This window comes from Bufo bufo, chromosome 9, assembly GCF_905171765.1.
Source record: "Bufo bufo chromosome 9, aBufBuf1.1, whole genome shotgun sequence".
In the NCBI taxonomy this organism is placed as follows: Eukaryota; Metazoa; Chordata; class Amphibia; order Anura; family Bufonidae; genus Bufo; species Bufo bufo.
This window is the reverse complement of record NC_053397.1, coordinates 61,700,995-61,716,671: the sequence shown is the minus strand read 5'-3', so window position 1 is coordinate 61,716,671 and position 15,677 is coordinate 61,700,995.

Below are 15,677 nucleotides of genomic sequence, written 5' to 3'. Positions count from 1 at the left end.
TATTAAAGTTTTCAGTAGAGGAGTGGCAGCTGTCATCTTCCAGACTTCAGTGGGATCCTTTGGGCCCATTATGAAGTCTTGAAAAGAAAAACCAAGTTCATTGAAGGCTTAATGTCTATGTACAGTCATGTGAAAAAATTAGGACACCCTTTGAAAGCATGTGGTTTTTTGTAACATTTTTAATAAATGGTTATTTCATCTCCGTTTCAACAATACAGAGAGATTAAAGTAATCCAACTAAACAAAGAAAACTGAAGAAAAGTCTTTTCAAGATCTTCTGTAAATGTCATTCTACAAAAATGCCTATTCTAACTGAGGAAAAAGATAGGACACCCTCACATGTATTCCCTCTTAAATTGGCTCAGATCTCACACAGGTATATCACACCAGGTGCACATAATTAGTAGATCGTTACTCTGCATGTTGAATGAGGCTTGCCCTATTTAAACCTCAGACATTTAGTTTGGTGTGCTCCTGACTGTTGAAGTGAGAGTGAGCACCATGGTGAGAGCAAAAGAGCTGTCAGAGGACTTCAGAAAAAAGATTGTAGCAGCCTATGAGTCTGGGAAGGGATTTAAAAAGATCTCAAAAGATTTTGAAATCAGCCATTCCACTGTCCGGAAGATAGTCTACAAGTGGAGGGCTTTCAAAACAACTGCCAACATGCCCAGGACTGGTCGCCCCAGCAAGTTCACCCCAAGAGCAGACCGCAAGATGCTAAAAGAGGTCTCCAAAAACCCTAAAGTGTCATCTCGAGAACTACACCAGGCTCTGGCTACTGTTGATGTAGAAGTACATGCCTCTACAATCAGAAAGAGACTGTACAAGTTTAACTTGCATGGGAGGTGTGCAAGGAGGAAACCTTTGCTTTCCAAGAGAAACATCGAGGCCAGACTGACATTTGCCAGAGATAAAGTTGACAAAGACCAGGACTTCTGGAATAATGTTCTTTGGACAGATGAGTCCAAAATTGAATTATTTGGACACAACAGCAGAGGACATGTTTGGCGTAAACCAAACACAGCATTCCAAGAAAAGAACCTCATACCAACTGTGAAGCATGGAGGTGGAAGTGTCATGGTTTGGGGCTGCTTTGCTGCAGCAGGACCTGGTCAGCTCACCATCATAGAATCCACGATGAATTCTACTGTGTATCAGAAGGTGCTTGAAGAACATGTGAGACCATCAGTTAGAAAATAAAAGCTGAAGCGGAACTGGACCATGCAACATGACAATGACCCAAAACATACTAGTAAATCAACCAAAGATTGGCTGAAAAAGAAGAAATGGAGAGTCCTGGAATGGCCAAGTCAAAGTCCAGATTTGAATCCCATTGAGATGCTGTGGGGTGACTTGAAAAGGGCTGTACGTGCAAGAAACCCCTCAAACATCTCACAGCTGAAAAAGTTCTGCATTGAGGAGTGGGGTAAAATTTCCTCAGACCGATGTCGAAGACTGGTAGATGGCTACAAGAACCGTCTCACTGCAGTTATTTCAGCCAAAGGAGGTAACACTCGCTATTAGGGGCAAGGGTGTCCTATCTTTTTCCTCAGTTAGAATAGGCATTTTTGTAGAATGACATTTACAGAAGATCTTGAAAAGACTTTTCTTCAGTTTTCTTTGTTTAGTCGGATTACTTTAATCTCTCTGTATTGTTGAAACGGAGATGAAATAACCATTTATTAAAAATGTTACAAAAAACCACATGCTTTCAAAGGGTGTCCTAATTTTTTCACATGACTGTACATCTTTGGGGGCAATTTATTATTATTGCATTGTACTCATTTTGAGCTAAAAATGTTTTAAATGGGTCTTTATTTAACCACCTCCCATCCGCTCGTAGACTAAAAATGTCCGGGAGGTGGTTCTCTATTTCTGAATGGACGTTCCTGACAGTGATGGCCAGTTAGCATTGTTCGCCCGCGAACATATGCGGGCTGACATCTTTTTTCACAAGTCCAGCGAGGCACAGGTAAGCCTTTACCTGTGCGTCTGTGCGAGCGGGTCTGAAAACAAGTGCGGCCAGCGGGAGCAGGCAGTTCCAAGAACAGCCACCGGGGGCCTTCATCGGGCTGTTCTCGGAACTGCCTGCTCCCGGTGACCGCATTTGTTTTCAGACCGGCTAGCGGCACAGGCACAGGTAAGGGCTTACCTGTGCCTCGCCGGACTTGTGAAAAAAGATGGCAGCCCTCGCGGGCAAACAATGCGAACTGGCCATCACTGGTTCCTGAACGTCCATTCAGAAACTGCAGCTGCACGCTAATCGTGCAGCTGCAGATCGGGTTGGCCGCTGTCAGTGACAGCAGGGCAACCCTTAGAGAAGACAGGGACAGTGGCCAGGTGTCCCTGCCTTCTAGATCGCTGTATACACAGCGCTCACCGAGCGCTGTGTATACAGTGCAGGAAGCCGGGTGAGTGCAGGGGCTGTGTGAGGTCTTTCAGAGACCTCGATCAGCCCTGCTCTGAGGCTGTATAGAGCTGTATTGCGCTGCACAGCCACTCTGGGAGGTGTATTTCTCCTGTAACTGGGGCTACTATATCAGCCCCAGTTAAAGGAGAAATCAACAGTAAAAAAAAATAGTTAAATGTCCCCCAAAGGTCTTGTATGACCTTATGGGGGACGAAAAGTGTAAAATAAAAAATAAAAAAAGGTTTCACATGTAAAAAAAAAATTCCCCAAGTAAGGAATAAAAAAAAAAATGTTAAAAAAAAAATTAAATAAATAAAATAGAATTATTTGGTATTGCCGCGTCCGTGACGGCCGGCAATATAAATATATCACATGATCGACCCAGTACGATAAACACCATAAAAAAAAAAAAAAGCCATTTTTGTCACCTTACATCACAAAATGTGCAACACCAAGTGATCAAAAGGGCGTATGTCCTACAAAATGGTACCAATAAAACAGTCACCTCATCCTTCAAAAAATGAGCCCCTACATAAGAAAATCTCTAAAAAAATGTAAAAACTATAGCTCTCAGAACATGGAGACACTAAAACATCATTTTTTTGGTTTAAAAAATGCTATTATTGTGTTAAAGTGAAATAAATAAAAAAAAGTATACATATTAGGTATCACCGCATCCGTAACAACCAGCTCTATAAAAATATCACATGACCTAACTCCTCGGGTGAACACCGTAAAAAAATAAATAAATAAAATGTGTCAAAAAAAGCCATTTTTGTCACCTTACATCACAAAAAGTGCAACACCAAGTGATCAAAAAGGCGTATGTCCCACAAAATGGTACCAATAAAACCGTCACCTCATCCCACAAAAAATGAGCCCCTACATAAGAAAATCTCTCAAAAAATAAAAAAAACTATAGCTCTCAGAACATGGACAGATTAAAAGTAATAATAATTAATTAATATTTTTTTTGTTTCAAAAATGCTATTATTGTGTAAAACTTAAATAAATAAGAAAAAGTATACATATTAGGTATCGCCATGTTCGTAACGATCTACTCTATAAAAATGTCACTTGACCGAACCCCTCAGGTGAACGCTGTAAAAATAAATAAATAAAAACTGTGCTAAAACAACAAATTTTTTGGTCATATTTCGAAAGTGTATTGGACTTGGCTTCTAGGTATACTTCTCTTCACAGGTCTCAAGGAATCGATATTGATTTTTGCAAATAAGTTTTGAAACTAACCTCTCCTCATCTGATAATCAGGTAGCCTGATGTTACCTTCAGTATGATCCATTGCTTGTACTGACACAGCAGGTAAAATCCATTGATATAATTAAATATTTACAGCAGGCACACTCATTCTCAGCTAATAATGCAGTGACTTGGGGTTTGTGGTGGCCCCCAACACTACCCTGGGTCCCCTGTTGCTGTTGAATTCAAGTGCAAAACAATACAGGTGAGGCATGAGGCTGGCTTCTCCAGTCCCCTCCCTGGCAGAAGGAGGGTTTGATGCTGAAGAATGGCCTGAGCTAACTGTCCCAATCTTTCTCAGAAGGCTGGTACCCTGGCCAAAGGCTGGTGATCCAGGGTTTGTGGCAGAGTGCCCCCATCTTAGCATCTTCTTCTGGTCACTCAATAGTCTGGCAGAGTCTCCTCTTCTAAGCACTGTTTCCTAACAGCAGAACACTAGGGTCTCTGACTGCTCTCCTTATGCACAGTTTATGGCTCAATTAGAGTCTTCTAGTGGGAGAGGTGGAGTGGAAGAAACTCAGCACAAACAAATACAATGTTACAACTCCCGTCTTTCATAGATTTCCATTAGAGCTTCATTGATACTCAATGGCAATGATAAAGTAGATTTTTCTGAAAAAACAGATTTTCAGACATAATAACAGAGCTAAACCAGACATTCAAAAGGTCAGTCTGTCTGGTTTTGGTGGCTTTAACCCTCCAAAACATGATCTTCTTTAAGCCCTATGGTAATTGTGGAAAATTACAAGCATCTCATTCAAAGTCCCAAAAGTCTCTCAGTATTTATTAACCCTTTCCATAAAGCCTTGCAAATACAGTGCAACTGAGCCGGATAAATATCACAACATACATATAAAGTGCAGTTACAGTACAGCATTAGACAGTATACGTCAGAGCAAGTTAACCCTTTAAAGTGAAATAAAGGAGTTGATGACTTTTCATAGGGGAAACAGGCAAATGTCCACAAATGTCCAGACATCAAATTATCCCTGCTCCAGGGCACCACACTGAGTTCTTGTGATAATTTGATTATTGCAACATCTGCTCCATTCCTGGTCTGCATTCTGGTTCTGGTTCACTCTGCCTATATCTATTCTGGCTTCAGTTGTCTATAGGTTATCATCAAGGATTATATCTCTTAGGGTACTTCTGAGTTCCTTGAATCTTAGGCCTCATTCACCTTTCCATTTTTCACCGTCGCGTGCTGTCTGTGTTTTCTGTGCACAGAACACGTACCCATTGATTTTAATGTATCTGTTTACATATCAGTATTTCTTTTTTTTACTGACCGTGGGTAAGTAAAAAAATCAAGGAGATGTGCACTACTTTGGTCCGTGATGCAGACCAAAGTTGCCCATTATAGTCTATGGATCCATGAAAAAATAAGGACACAACACTGTACATTGTACATTTTTCACTGATCACTGATAGGGGATGCTTTAGAAATTGTGCGTGGAATACGGATAACATACAGAGGGCAAAAATCAGACACACAGATCAAACACGGACATCTTCATGACTAAAACATGGGCTAATTTTGAACGAGGCCTTACTCTGGCATGTCTTCTATTAACAACTTTAGCTTCCATATCCTGTTTTAGCTTTCACATTTGTTGATTCCAGTCTGGTGCTGGTGATGACATCATCTGTATTTAGCCTATGTCTGTGATGGCTAACCTCCGACACACCAGCTGTGGTAAAACTACGACTCCCAAGATGCCCCCTTACTTGGCTGTTCTCAGAACTCCTTAGAATGGAGCATGCTGGGAGTCATAGTTTCACCAGAGCTGGAGTGCTGGAGGTTAGCCATCACTGGCCTATGTCATCCCAATGATCAAAGCAACAACCTTACCTCCTTGCAGGGGACACTAGACTTCATATTCCAATTAACACACTCTAGTCAAGTTACATGAATAAGTGACATTTACAATACAGACATGAAATATATAATGATGAGACTGTCTGTCTTGTTACAGCTATGCAACAGCACCATCTAGTGGAAAATGAGTGTATTTCGGGAGCTTAGCGTATGAATAAGTATTTAATAAATGCCACTACAGTGGTCCCTCAGGATACAATATTTTCAACATACAATGATCTTTTCTGACCCATCGTAAGTCGAAACTAGACTCAACATACAATGTCTCAGATTCAGATCCAGATAATAAAGGCCACTTCTCTGGTAAAATAGATGTATTAGTTGCTAGTTAGCAGCTATTCCTGACTGTTAAATGTAAGGACTTGATTTATCTGTCTTAGTTATCTGCTTATTTTTCTTAAATCTTCGTTTTCTCTTATTTTGGATGACATTTTGGGGCTTTGGAACTGATTACCCAGGTTACAATGGTTTCAACACACAATAGTCATCCTGGAACCAATTAATATTGTAACTTGAGGGGCCACTGTAATATATCTCACATTAAAAAGTTAGGGGAATTCATATTTGTATGCAAGTAAATAAAATAGGATGCAGTTTTATTTTCCGCTAACAAGAAACAATATTGTTTTTATCTCTGCCCTGATTTTTTTTTTTAATACATTAAAACAAACATTGCAGTCAGGGATGTGAGTTTAGAAAAGAGTGCGACTCAGACTTTTACACATTATCATAAGCGTTAATGTTAAGTTTAATAATTCATCTAAGCCTTTTTTTTAAACCGTCGACTATTCCTGCTGTGACCACGTCCTAAGGTAGTCTATTCCACAGATTTCCAGTTCTTATGGCGAAAAAGCTTTGTTGCCTCTGGAGACTGAACTTTTTCTTCTCCAGTTGGAGACAGTGCCCCCTTGACTTTGAGGGGAATTTATATGGAACAGTTTTTCATCATATTTTTGTAGGGGCCATTTATATAGGTTAATCATGTGTCCCCTTAGATGTCTCTTCTCAAGACTAAATAAATTTAATTCTTTAAAACCACACTTATCAGTTTAGTTGCTCTCATCTGTACTTTTTCCAGCTGCAGAGCATCCTTTCTATAGACTTATGCCCTAAACTGAACTGCATATTCCAGAAGAGGCTGTACTAAAGCATTGTAAAATTGTAATATTACATCCTGTCCCGAGAGTCCATACCTCGTTTAATACATAAAAATATCCTGCTATCCTTAGAAGCAGCTGATTGCCATTGTATTTAGTTTATAAAAAATAGAAATCTAGAATCTGTATCTGTAATATGAGCTTAGGCTCAGCCTATTATAGCTCAGTACAAAACTGAACCATAAAACGGCTGTGTGCAGAAGCCCTTCTACTGTACAAAGACATTTTCCACTGTGTGAACCCACTGTGCCATGTGTCCTAACTCCTCTAAGGGCGTTGTCTAAGTGAACCCCTCGATCTGCACAGTACCCCTGATAGTGGGGATAGACTTTCTCGAGGGGAACACCAGGTCGCTACCTCTTGAGGAGGATTGGCTCAAGAGGCAGCTGGTCCAGGTGGACCAGGAGGTGCCTGAGCAAAGAACCAGAGGTACAGACGTAGTCAGCAGGCCGAGTCGTAACCAGGAGCAACAGTGCAGGACCGAAGGATGAGGCAGAGGCGAAGTCAGACAGGCAATAGGTCAGGGCAGGTGGCACAGGTACAGGTCAGGCAATTCGGATTGGCCACAGGAGAGTCAAGGCAAGGAGGCAGGAATCAAACAGGTAGCAGGATCCAGGAACACAAGCAACCTTAGCAGGACCTTGATGCTGAGGCATCTGGGAAGGGGGCTGAGCCACTTTATATATGTGCAGGAGGGCTATTATTGGTCAGCGAGGTCACATGATCTAACCCATAAAGCACAGGAAGTGACGCGTGCCAGCCCTTAAGGAAGTGCTGCAGGGAACAAGCAGGAAGCATGCTGTGACCAGGGCTGAAAGGAAACTGTGGAGCAATCCCAGAACAACAGTACGTACACAGAGAGAGCCCAGGACTGCAACGGTGAATGGGAAGCACTGGCAGCAGATCAACACTGAACACGGCGCCTGGGATTGTGGCGGTAAGCAGAGGAACAGCGGTGCACAGCAGGCGTTCAGAAAATGGAGACACAAAAGCATATTTTTTTTTAAATGCTTTATTATGTAAAGCTGAAACAAACAAAGAAAGTAGACATATTTGATATCATTGCGTCCGTAACAACCTGCTCTATAAAAATAGCACATGATCTACCCTCAATGTTTTAAAAATAAAAAATAAAAACGGTGCCAAAACAACCATTTTTTGGTTACCTTGCCTCACAAAAATGTAATATAGAGCAATTAAAAAACTTATGTACCCCCAAATAGTACGCATAAAACGGTCACCTAATCCCATAGTTTCCAAAATGGGGTCACTTTTGGGAGTTTCTATTGAAGGGGTGCATCAGGGGGGCTTCAAATGGGACATGGTGTCTAAAAACCAGTCCAGCAAAATCTGCCTTCCAAAAACCATATGGCGTTCCTATTCTTCTGCGCCCTGCCGTGTGCCGTTACATCAGTTTACGACCACATGTGGGGTGTTTCTGTAAACCGCAGAATCAGGGTAATAAATATTGAGTTTTGTTTGGCTGTTAACCCTCGATGTGTTAAAGAAAAAAATGGATTAAAATGGAAAATCTGTCAAAAAAGTGAAATTTAGAAATTTCATCTCCATTTTCATATATACAAACTGAAAAGACTAGCGTGGTATTAGCAGGAGGTGCTCAAACCCACATGCAGTCGTGCATATATATAGGGGAGCAAATCCTGCACTTGTGGCCCGTTGCTAATGGCGATCCCCAGCAAAAATGCATACGGTGGAGGATGCCCGCAGTGGACCACAAGTACCACAATAGACATCCTACACAAGGTAGCAATTGTGTGGATGTCATAATCAATATAACAATATAACAAAATAGCAAAGACAGGTGCACTCTGCGGTCTTACTAAACCCTCAAACTGATTTTAAAATTGAGAGATTAGTCAACATGTCCTACGGTGTAGGACATGTCTAAGCCCGGGCACCACGCCAAGGTTTCTCAAGTAGCCCGGGACCTAACAGTCTCCTAACTGAGCTGTATGGGCAATACCAGGAGCCAGTGGGCAAATTACAGGAGCATGAGGCCGACTCACAAACAACTCACCAGTTACCTCCAGCATGTAACCATGCTTGCAGTGGGAGGAGGGAGGAGTCTGCGAGTCCCACTCAAGACTGGCTGATATAGCCCAGGCCTCACAGGTGCACCTAAATGTGACCTGTAGATGGAAAACAGGCACATTTAAATTGGAGTTTATACACCTCCAGGAATCTCTATATATACAAACTGAAAAGACTAGCGTGGTATTAGCAGGAGGTGCTCAAACCCACATGCAGTCGTGCATATATATAGGGGAGCAAATCCTGCACTTGTGGCCCGTTGCTAATGGTAATCCCCAGCAAAAATGCATACGGTGGAGGATGCCCGCAGCGGACCACAAGTACCACAATAGACATCCTACACAAGGTAGCAATTGTGTGGATGTCACAATCAATATAACAATATAACAAAATAGCAAAGACAGGTGCACTCTGCGGTCTTACTAAACCCTCAAACTGATTTTAAAATTGAGAGATTAGTCAACATGTCCTATGGTGTAGGACATGTCTAAGCCCGGGCACCACACCAAGGTTTCTCAAGTAGCCCGGGACCTAACACTCTCCTAACTGAGCCGTATGGGCAATACCAGGAGCCAGTGGGCAAATTACAGGAGCATGAGGCCGACTCACAAACAACTCACCAGTTACCTCCGGCATGTAACCATGCTTGCAGTGGGAGGAGGGAGGAGTCTGCGAGTCCCACTCAAGACTGGCTGATATAGCCCAGGATGTCTATTGTGGTACTTGTGGTCCGCTGCGGGCATCCTCCACCGTATGCATTTTTGCTGGGGATCGCCATTAGCAACGGGCCACAAGTGCAGGATTTGCTCCCCTATATATATGCACGACTGCATGTGGGTTTGAGCACCTCCTGCTATTACCACGCTAGTCTTTTCAGTTTGTATATATAGAGATTCCTGGAGATGTATAAACTCCAATTTAAATGTGCCTGTTTTCCATCTACAGGTCACATTTAGGTGCACCTGTGAGGCCTGGGCTATATCAGCCAGTCTTGAGTGGGACTCGCAGACTCCTCCCTCCTCCCACTGCAAGCATGGTTACATGCTGGAGGTAACTGGTGAGTTGTTTGTGAGTCGGCCTCATGCTCCTGTAATTTGCCCACTGGCTCCTGGTATTGCCCATACGGCTCAGTTAGGAGAGTGTTAGGTCCCGGGCTACTTGAGAAACCTTGGCGTGGTGCCCGGACTTAGACATGTCCTACACCGTAGGATATGTTGACTAATCTCTCAATTTTAAAATCAGTTTGCGGGTTTAGTAAGACCGCAGAGTGCACCTGTCTTTGCTATTTTGTCATCTCCATTTTCCTTTAATTCTTGTGGAACACCTAAAGGGTTAACAAAGTTTGTAAAATTAGTTTCGAGTAGCTTAAGGGGTGTAGTTGGGTTCATTTATAGGGAGTTTCCACTATGTAAGCCCCACAAAGTGACTTTAGACCTGAACTGGATCTTAAAAAGTGGGTTAGGGAAATTTTCTTAAAAATTTTAAGAATTGCTTCTAAAATTCTAAGCCTTCTAACGGCCTGAAAAAATAAAATAACATTTACAAAATGATGCCAACATAAAGGGGACATATGGGGAATGTTAAGTAATAAATATTTTATGAGGTATCACTTTCTGTTTTAAAAGCAGAGAAATCGAAATTTAGAAAATTGCAAATTTTTCAAAATTTTGGGTAAATTTGGGATTTTTTCATAAATAAAGGTGAAATATATCGACTCAAATTTATAAAAGTACAATGTGTCACGAGAAAACAATCTCTGAATGGCTTGGATAAATAAAAGTGTTCCAAAGTTATTACCACATAAAGTGACACATGTTGGATTTGCAAAAAATGGCCTGGACAGGAAGGTGAAAACTGGCCCGGGGTAGAAAGGGTTAAACAGCTCACTAGATGGAAATATATATAAAAAAATGGATATCAGAAATGTATATGCAATGTACCGTATTTCTCGCCCTATAAGACGCACCTAGGTTTTTGAGGAGAAAAATTAAAATATTTTGAACCAAAAGGTGTGCTTTTGGTGGGTTTTGAACTAATGGTGGTCTATGGATGACACTATTATGGGGGATCTGTGGATGACACTGTTATGGAGGCATCTGTGGATGACACTGTTATGGGGGATCTGTGGATGGCACTGTTTTGGGTCGCCATCATTGGATGGCACTGTTATGGGGGCATCTGTGGATGACACTGTTATGGGGGATCTGTGGATGGCACTGTTATGGGGGGATCTGTGGATGACACTGTTATGGAGGGGGGATCTGTGGATGGCACTGTTATGGGGGATCTGTGGATGGCACTGTTATGGGGGTTCTGTGGATAGCACTGTTATGGGGGATCTGTGGATGGCACTGTTATTGGGAGGGGGGTGGCACTATTATGGGGAGGGGGAGCTTTGGATGACACTGTTATGGGGAGTGGGATCTGTGGATGGCACTGTTATGGGAAGGGGGTGGCACTATTATGGGGAGGGGGATCTTTGGATGACACTGTTATGGGGAGGGGGATCTGTGGATGACACTGTTATGGGAGGGGGATCTGTGGATGACACTGTTAGGCCTCATGCACACGACCGTTGTGTGCATCCGTGGCCGTTGTGCCGTTTTCCGTTTTTTTTCGCGGACCCATTGACTTTCAATGGGTCCGTGGAAAAATCGGAAATTGCACCGTTTTGCAGCCGAGACCGTGATCCGTGTATCCTGTCCGTCAAAAAAATATGACCTGTCCTATTTTTTTGACGGACAACGGTTCACGGACCCATTCAAGTCAATGGGTCCGTGAAAGAACACGGATGCACACAAGATTGGCATCCGTATCCGTGATCCGTGGCCGTAGGTTACTTTTATACAGACGGATCCGAAGATCCGTCTGCATAAAAGCTTTTTCAGAGCTGAGTTTTCACTTCGTGAAAACTCAGAACCGACAGTATATTCCAACACAGAGGCGTTCCCATGGTGATGGGGACGCTTCAGGTTAGAATATACTGAGAACTGTGTACATGACTGCCCCCTGCTGCCTGGCAGGTGCTGCCAGGCAGCAGGGGGCAGCCCCCCCCGTAGTTAACACATTGGTGGCCAGTGTGGCACTCCCCCCTCCCCTGTAGTTAACTCGTTGGTGGCCAGTGGGCCCCCCCCTCCCTCCCCTGTAGTTAACTCGTTGGTGGCCAGTGGGCCTTCTCCCCTCCCTCCCCCTCCTAATTAAAATCTCCCCCCTATCATTGGTGGCAGCGGAGAGTACCGATCGGAGTCCCAGTTTAATCGCTGGGGCTCCGATCGGTAACCATGGCAACCAGGACGCTACTGCAGTCCCGGTTGCCATGGTTACTTAGCAATTTGTAGAACCATTATACTTACCTGCGAGCTGCGATGCCTGCGTCCGGCCGGGAGCTCCTCCTACTGGTAAGTGACATGACCTGTCACTTACCAGTAGGAGGAGCTCCCGGCGACACAGATAGTTACAAGTAACACAGTATTTATTACTTACAATACACTACGCACGCAATACACTAACAATACAGCACTAACTATACAATCCTAAACTACACTACACATTCCCAATTCCACCCATTAACTAACTATACAGTTCACACATACAAGTATTTAACAACCCACCCCACCTGACTATTCACTGTCCCTACGGGGTACGACGAGGGTTAACAGTGGTCTTACAGGGGTGTAAGTAAACCACAAATACAATCAGGGGCACAGGATAAGGGAAATCAGGGCAGGGGTTAGGGAGACCAGGGTGCCCAGTACCAGGGACACAAACAAGGCAAGGGTTAATGCCTTGCAAGCATAAGGGGATTCAGTTAATACCCTACAAGTGTACAGTGAGGCCCAGGGGTTATTCAGGGGAGTAGGGGTTTGGATAACCAGGGGGGGAAATAGGGGTTAACCAGGGGGAAGGGGGTCACTACAACAATACAAGTCTAATTATACGCTATATCTATATATATTTATAGATCAATCGTTATAAATATATATACATATAGACGCACACACCACAATACAGACCTCACTACACTAGACAATTCCCAATTCCACCCCACACTCTAGCTGTACAATACACATACATTCCTTAGCAGCACACACTCAGCTACTACTGGGGTATGCAGGCAGATTACAGGGCAGCTACAGGGGTATGAGTTGGTGGCAGGGAAGGGGTGAATCAGGGCAGGTGTATTAGGGGACTGGAGGTAAAAGGGGTACTCAGCCATCCTTCAGGGTGCAGCTCCCATGTGTCTCTCATTGCAGTCCAGGAATCCAAGAGACCGCGCCTCTGCCCTGCATTGGCTTTATAGCCCAAAACCAGCCCCCCCCTCCTCCTTCCTCAGGCATGTGACATCATAGTGTGCCTTAGTCCTCCCCCCTAGTCCCAAAAATGCTGGGAGTAATGTGCATGGCCATGGGGCAGAGGTGTGGAAAACAGGTTATGATGTCTCTGGTTAGAAGGCCCTCTCACGAACGGTGCCAGAGAGTCTGATTGTATGGGGCCTGAACAAAAGGGGACTAGATGCTAATCAGCTGTTATCCTACAGGCTATCAGCACAAGTTTTTCTCTAAACAACTCTGTTGATAAGAGTTGGAATTGCATATATACATATATATATATCCAGAGATGCTTGGGGCACATCTATAAACACATACACATACAAAACCGGGGGTATGAATGGGCAGCAATAAGCCCACATACATACTGTCATGCTGACATAAGTGTATATACATAGACACGTGTGCAAATACATACACACATATCTATTATATACACACACCCTCGCATATATCTGGGGCATCACATACAGGGGACATGCATATGTCCCCACTTGCCATACAGGGCCAATATATACACGGTCATACAGGAAATATATACTAAATATAAGGGGACTCATATAAGGGGGCACATATATATACTAATATAAGGGGGATTATAAGGGGGCACAGCTTCCAGGGACCACATATTTCCCACAGGGGCCACCATGAGCCCCTGGGGATCACCATGGGCAGACGTGCGCAGATGCTTGGCACATCTGCGCACATCACCCCATGATGCGGTGGTTAATGTATGCATATATATACCATACATGCCCGCACGTGTTTGCAGGCATGCATGGATATATATGCATACGTCTCAACCCTTCCTCAACAATGTGTCATCCACAGATCCCCCCCCATAACAGTGTCCCCCAATACACCGGGCCCCGCCTCTCATAGCAGTATACATATCTAAACAGTAATCCTTAACCTCGAGTAACTTTAACTTTAAAGCAGCGCTATCCTGTTTACTACCTTACAATCAAGCTCTGGTAAAAGGCAGAGCGGGCGGCGACGTAACGTCACTCACTCACGTCACGCGCCTGCTCCGCCTGCTTCATTCATAAAGGGTGGAGGAGCAGGCACGTGACGTGAGTGAGTGATGTTGCGCCGCCTCCCGCTCTGCCTGTTACCGAAGCTTGATTGTAAGGTAGTAAACAGGATAGCGCTGCTTTAAAGTTAAAGTTACTCAAGGTTAAGGGTTACTGTTTAGATATGGATACTGCTGTGGGCGGCAGGGCCCGGTGTAAGAGTACAGATGTATCAGCATTAGCGATGTGAAAATAGCAGCATTCGCCCCTCACTTTTTGGGGAAAAAAGGTGTGTCTTATGGGGTAAAAAATACGCTATATTTTTAAAGGTATTATAATATAACAAATACAATATTAATTTGACATAGTTATTTTTGTACTGAGCAGCAGAATTTGCCAGTGAACGTGGTAAAAACGAAAACAATGGTGCAATTGAGTTTCTTTGGGATTACAGCTTCTCAGTACATCATATGTAATATTAAATGGTTCCATTAGAAAGTACAACTTGTCTGGCAAAACAACAACACCCATACAGCTACACTGATGAGCAAAAGGGTAACAATGTTTTGAACTTTTGACTTTCAGGCTCCATATCTCACCATCCACTACAGTTTCGAACGTGAGCCTCCCATCATTTTATAAACAATTATCTTGGCTTTATCATACAAAGACTGGACTTGCAATTATTTAGTACATGATTAGTTATACACCAACTTTGGGAACATGTAGAAGAGACCTGGGAACAGATTTCGGTCGAGACATGCTTGAATCTGATCTAACAAAATAATAAAAATAAAAATTTAGAATTTTAGGGGCAAAACAGTAACAATGCAGTTACATGACAAGAATCGGAATAACTAATCATATGCTTTGGTGGGGGAGCATAGGAGCATCTGAAGTATGACGCTACGCTCCGCCTCTCCCCCTCGCTATCTACTGTGGAGTCTCGCAGGCCATGTGGAGACGCTGGAGACGCTGAGATCCTGGGAGTGGTGAGGAAGCTATGGGAGTGAGGCAGGATAGGCTGCCCAGCTCCGCTTGACAAGTTAAGCCCAGCTGAATTTCACCTGGTGCAGCACGTCTGGAGGCAATACTGCAGGGAGCCGGATCCACTGGGGGCAGGGAAGGAGGTGGTGAGAGATAGTTGCTGGCGGTGAGCGGCTCTGTGTGGCTGGTGCGGCAGTGGACACGCTCGTTTTGGAAGAAGGAGGAATGGAGAAGAGGTTTTGTTGCTTGCGCCCCCATCACAAGTACGCTAACCTCTTACTAATGAACTAAGGCTTGGTAATAGCCTGCTAAGCCCTAACCTCTAATCTATTAACTTGGGGCTCCCAGCGCAGTCGGAGGTGTGTAGTGGAGGAGTAATTTACGATTGGGGAGACGATAATACACTGGATGGCGAGAATCTGGGAGCGTGGTTCTGGAGTTCTCTTGTGGCCATTATGTGACACATTCAGAGATTTGCTGATAATTGTGGCTTTTTATTGGCTCCTTATCGTTTATAATTTGGGATATATTCCTCCATCTATCTCTTTGCAATTCTGCAAAATAAAAAGAGAGGATGTGCACGGGCCTAGT